General features: G+C 42.0%; 1 long non-coding RNA gene across 1 annotated transcript; it reads left to right on the top strand.

Moving 5' to 3' along the window:
* The first annotated feature begins 3234 nt into the window (after window positions 1-3234).
* LOC145807795 (uncharacterized) lies at window positions 3235-4073 on the top strand. The gene is made up of 2 exons (XR_014351183.1): window positions 3235-3370; window positions 3792-4073. It is a non-coding gene; the product is annotated as an uncharacterized LOC145807795 (long non-coding RNA).
* The last annotated feature ends 2408 nt before the right edge of the window (window positions 4074-6481 follow it).

Below are 6481 nucleotides of genomic sequence, written 5' to 3' on the forward strand. Positions count from 1 at the left end.
CTATCTGTACGGGGTGACATGTGAAGTGTACACCGACCACAAGAGTTTAAAGTATTTCTTCACACAGAAAGAACTAAACATGAGACAGCGGAGATGGCTGGAACTGATTAAAGACTATGACCTACAGATATTGTACCATCCGGGAAAAGCCAATACCGTTGCCGATGCATTGAGCCGGAAATCGATTGGAAACTTAGCCTGTTTGCTTACAGGGCAGAAAGAGTTGCTTTGTGACCTTGAAAAATCTGAAACCGAAATTGTTTTACGAGAACAAGGTGGAATCTTAGCTGCTATTTCTGCTCAACCGGCGCTGATTGAGGAGATTAAAGAGAAACAGCAACTGGATGACTTCTTGAAAAAGATCATCGAAGAAAGAGAATCTAAACCGAGACCGGGATTCAAATTTGAGAATGATGTACTGAAATTTCAAGAAAGACTGTGTGTACCAAATGATACTGAACTGAAAAGAAGAGTTCTGCAAGAAGGCCACAATTCGAAATTGTCTATCCATCCGGGGAATACGAAAATGTACCAAGATCTGAAACAGAATTTCTGGTGGCCGGGAATGAAGAAAGAAATTGCCAACTTTGTGTCCAAATGTCTTCATTGCCAACAGGTCAAAGCTGAACATCAACGACCTGCCGGACTATTGCAACCCCTACCCATACCAGAGTGGAAATGGGAGCATATCACGATGGATTTTATCGTCGGATTGCCTCGCTCCAGAAAAGGTATGGATTCAATTTGGGTTATTGTTGATAGACTAACCAAATCTGCTCACTTCTTACCTGTCAAGACGATTTATAATGCGGACAAATTGGCTGTTATCTATATTGATGAAATTGTAAGACTGCATGGAGTGCCTGTGTCTATTGTTTCTGACAGGGATTCGAAGTTTACATCGAGGTTTTGGCAAAGCCTACAAACTGCACTGGGTACTGAACTGAGACTGAGTAGTGCCTATCATCCTCAGACAGATGGCCAATCAGAAAGGACCATCCAAACTCTAGAGGATTTACTGAGAATGTGTGTCCTTGATTTTCAGGGAGACTGGGAAAGTCATCTGCCATTAGCTGAATTCGCCTACAACAATAGCTACCATTCGAGTATTGGCATGGCGCCCTTCGAGGCATTGTATGGCAGAAAATGTAGATCTCCAATTTGCTGGGCAGAAGTTGGAGATGGGCCTTTGCTTGGGCCCGAAATTGTTTATGAAACAACTGAGAAAGTGAAACTGATACAACAGAGACTGAAAACTGCACAGAGCAGACAGAAGAGTTATGCTGACGTCAGAAGACGAGACAGAGAGTATGATGTGGGTGATCACGTATTTGTGAAAGTGACACCGATGAAAGGCCAGACTCGTTTTGGAGTCAAAGGCAAGTTAGCGCCGAGATATGTCGGACCGTATGAGATTATTGAGAAAATCAATCTGGTGGCGTATCAAGTTGCGCTCCCTCCCGAAATGGAACACATGCATAATGTTTTCCACATTTCTATGTTAAGAGACTATCTCCGGGATCCCTTTCATGTAATTGAGCCTACTCGTGTAGTGTTGAGTGACGACTACACTTACGAGGAACGGCCTATGCAGATTGTAAACAGACGGATCAAGAAACTGAGGAACAAAGAGATCCCGCTAGTGAAAGTTGACTGGCAGAACCATGGTGGCGTGTATGCCACTTGGGAAAGGGAAGATGACATGGCCAAACGATATCCTGAACTGTTTCCACTGAATCCTGTTTTCTTCCAGAATGAAGGTAACTCGAGTTTAGAGGACTAAACTCTTTATAAGGAGGGGAGACTGTAACAACCCTCATACTGTTTACCGACTTATGACTGATTGATTACCGATAACCATCGATTATCGTTAAAACTGAACTGATCGTGACTGATAATGGGACGGGTAAAAGTACTGAACTGACTGACTAAAATTGGAAACCGAATTGATGGAGTATATGTTAGCTGAATTGCATTCTATCTGTTTGATTGTATGATTATCTGTTCATGCTTATATGTTTAAACTGCTAATTGAAGGCCTTATCGGCGGCCGAACTGGGAATTGATTAATGTTTTATGATCTTCGTAATTAATGTGATTTTATGGTGTATTTACCTGAAAACTGATTAGGTATGATTAAATTAGATTAAATTAAGCTAATTAAAGAGTTGGACTTAATTACCATTTTGCCACCCTTAGTGGCCCACTCAATATAACATATTTGAGCCTCAATATACACTTAGGCAACATTTTGCTCAGCCATTTTCTTGCTCTAGCCGACCAAGAGAGGGAGAGAGTGAGAGAACTTGGAATTCATCTTGAAGAATTGCTTGGATTGAAGTGTAGATTCCACATTGAGCTTCCCTATCCTAAATACAAGACTTAAGGTAGCTCCATTGTCTTCTTGTTCATGTTTTGAGTGGATTCTTGCATGGTTCATGTCATATTGATGGAGTTTAGAGCCAATCATGGGTTAGATGTTGAATTGAAGCTTGATTGTTGCATGCATGTTGCCATTCTTGAGTTTTGAGGTTGTAAGTTCATGTTTCCTCACATGCATGTTCATAATTTTGTAATGGTCCATGATTTCATCATGTTTTGAAAAGAATTGGCTCTTTAGAACATCAAATCGAAGCTTCAAAGTGGTTTGAATTCATGCATGTTGCATGTTCATATTGTTCTTGAAATGGATTTGAAATTGGGTTTGAATAAAACACCCTTGGGCTTTGATCTCTCAAATTGAGTTTTGAACCATGTTTAACTATGAGTTCACATGTGTTTTCTGGAAATTTAGCCCAAGAGGTCGAGTTTTGATGCTTTTGAACTTGGTTTTGAGCTTGGAGGTGCAATCTGGGTTTTCCAGATTTCGCATTTCCGCTCGAGCGGGGGAAATGCCGCTCGAGCGTGGAATCCGAGCATCCAGTATCTTGCACTGTTTTACAGTCCGCTCGAGCGGAAGATTGGGCGCTCGAGCGGAGTCATGTCTCAAGCTCGAGCGGGCGTCGAGCGGGGATTTCACCCATCCAGTACTTTTACAATACGCTCGAGCGGGAAAGTTTACGCTCGAGCGTGTACCTTTGTTTGCCTGTACGCTCGAGCGGGGAAACCTGCGCTCGAGCGGGACTCTGTTTTTCTGAAAATCCTGAAAATGCTTTTAAATGTGCATCTTTGCATCCTCATCCCATTCTAGGCATTCTTAGGCCTAGTTTAAGACATCTAGATGAGGATATCGTTGTAGAACACACCAAGGCAATTTAGGGATTAAGTTATGATATTTCCCAACTGTGTAGCTTAGTGTGTGTTCAATCTGTTCACTGTGTAGGGTTGGCGACTGGGGAGACACGCTCTAGCTTACTGTAGCCCAAACTCTGTGAGTAACAATTGTGTAAAGATATGTTCAACTGATTATCTTTTGAATACTGAACTGAACTGTTTACTGAACTGGTATTATTTACTGAATGAATGTATGTCCTTTATTTCTGAACTGTACTGTGGCATCCTTAGTACCTACTGTTTACTGTTACTGTTACTGCGACAGAATTCTCTGTCGGTTCCCTCGTGGAACCACTACTGTTTACTGACTGATGGCCATCATTACTGTTCGGTCTTTTAAGACCTACTGTCACTGTTATGCTAATGGATGTACCACATATGACTGTTTACTGTACTGAACAACTGAAATACTGATTGAATTGAACTGTTTTTCATTACTGTAAGGACATTCATTCTAAACCCCTTTACGCTTTATGTTATTCACTGGGCTTTAGCTCACTGCTCATATATATATGTAGGTGTACAGGCACCAGATCGGAGCTAGGAGCGTCAGGGTAACTCCAGTTTTGTCAAGCCAGCCTTTGTGCCTCACCGCGAGGTTCCGAGTTGCCATGCTATGGCTTTGGGGGTGTTTTGTTTGTTTCCCCCGTCTGTCTCCATACTGTTTGGATTACTGTATAGACTGACAGTTGCTAACTGTACTGTTATCAAGGGATTAGGTCCCTGTACTGTGTAACTGTAAATTTTGTACAGACTGTACTGTTTGTATATGTATGAATGCATGAAAAATCTTTTTGGCATACAGACTGTCACAGCTCATTGGACATTGTTTAATTACTGTGTTGGCTTCCGCCAGGCCCTGTACTCTGTTTTACTGTATTTACTGTTAAGCAGGCCTTCGGTAATCTCGGATTACTGGCCGGTTACGGTGCTAAACCCATAGGGCCGGGTTTGGGTCGTGACAATTACACAGTCTATAGTAGCATGGTATTTCGTTAACCAGTCCATTCCCAATATTACGTCAAAATGATCAATGTTCAGTGGCAGTAAATCAATACACAGATGTGCATCTCCAACAATAATTTCACAAGCAGGGTACATATATGCACAAGTCATGGATCCTCCAACGGGTGATGATACAGCTAACAGATAATTCATGGGTTCTAATGGTCTATTCAGTTTTCGCGAAAAAGCATGCGACATATATGAATGCGTAGACCCCGAATCAATCAGTACATAAGCATTTTGAGTACAAATAGAGAGAATACCTGACACAACGGTCTAGGTATTCTGCACATCTCCCGGTATTGGGGCGAACACTTGGCCCTGTCTCATGGGCTCTTTCCCGGTAGCTTTGGGGTTCGGTTTTGGTGCAACAGTTAATGCTGCCACGCTTGGTGCAGCTTTACTATTGGCTTGTGGAGCAGAGGGGCAGCCTTTAACCATGTGGCCCACCTTGCCACACTTGTAACAGGCTCCAGATATTTTGTAACAGACCGCTTTGTGCTTCCTGCCACACTCAGAACAGGGTGGTATGAAACCACTCCCTTGGCTGGGGCTAGTTGTTGATCCCGTATTTTGTTTCTTATTCAATGGGTTATGCTTGCCTTTCTTGAATTTAAAACCCTGCCTTTTACCACGCCATTCAGACGCTGGTGTTTCAGTTTTCAGTGCCTCGATGTTCAATTCAGCCATCAAAGCTCGATCAAGAACATTTACATAATTTGGTAGCTTCAAAACATTAATTATGTCCAGTATTGCAACATTAAGGCCGCCTTCAAACTTTTTGGCCTTCTTATAATCAGTGTCCACCATGTGTGGTGCATATCTAGCAAGCTCGGTGAACTTTGTTTCATATTCAACAACGGACATTGTGCCCTGTCTCAGCTGTTCAAATTCAGTTACTTTTCTGTCCTTGACACACTGAGGGAAGTACTTTTCAAAGAAGGCTCCTTTGAATTGAGCCGAAGTCATTACAATGTTGTCATCACGGATAAGCATCTACCACCTTCTGGCCTCTTCTTGCAAGGTAAAGGTAGCTAGCAGTACTTCATGTGCTTCAGAGCACGGAAACACTTCAAATAACTTTTCTGTCTCAAGGACCCATGCTTCAGCTTTTAACAGTTCCAGGCCTCCCTGAAAGGATGGCAGTTTCATCTTGCTGAACTTATGTGTCAATGCAATTATGTCATCATTAACAGGTGGCTCTGGCTGTACTGGAGGAGGTGGGGGCTGTGGGTTCTGTTGTTGTCCTAATCTCTCAGTTATGAGTTCCATCATTCTCTCCAGTCTTGCCATTCTTGCCTTAGAGGATGAGGATTCAGATTCATTTGCAGTTCTTGTATTATCCATTTCACTATAAGTTGTATACTTAAACAGTTTATCACATTAGCATATATTCAGTCATGTCATAGTCACACATACTTTAACAAGTTCATGCAATGTCCTAATCGCTTTTCTAGGACATCCTATAGCTCATTTGGACATGTGTCTGTGGTATAACTCGTGGTAAGTATCGCTCTGATACCACTCTGTCATGACCCAAACCCGCCCCTATGGGTTTAGTACCGTAACCAGCCAGTAATCCGAGATTACCGAAGGCCTGCTTAACAGTAATACAGTAAAATAGAGTACAGGGGCCTGGCGGAAGCCAATACAGTAAATAAACAATGTCCAATAAGCTGTGACAGTCTGTATGCCAAAAAGACTTTTCATATATATATATATATATACACAGTGCAGAACAGTATGTACAACATTTATAATCATTCAGATCAGGGACCTAATCCCTATTATACAGTACAGCAACAGTCTATACAGTCTATACAGTTAACAAAACAGTTACAGAGACAGACAGGGGAAATTAAAACACCCCTAAGCCATAGCTTGACAGGCTCGAAACCACGCAGTGAGGCACAGTGGTTGGCTTGACAAAACTGGAGCTTACCCCGACGCTTCTAGCCGCGGTCTGGTGCCTGTACACCTACATATATATATATATATATATGAGCAGTGAGCTAAAGCCCAGTGAATAACATAATGCGTAAAGAGGTTTAGAATGAATATCCTTACAGTAATGAAAACAGTTCATTAAATCAGTATTTCAGTCGTTCAGTCAGTACAGTCATATGTGGTACATCCATTAGCATAACAGTACAGTAAGCAGTAGGCCTTGAAAGACCGAACAGCCAATGATGGCCATCAATCA

Source organism: Camellia sinensis, chromosome 14, assembly GCF_055761805.1.
Source record: "Camellia sinensis isolate YWXY chromosome 14, ASM5576180v1, whole genome shotgun sequence".
NCBI classification, from domain to species: Eukaryota; Viridiplantae; Streptophyta; class Magnoliopsida; order Ericales; family Theaceae; genus Camellia; species Camellia sinensis.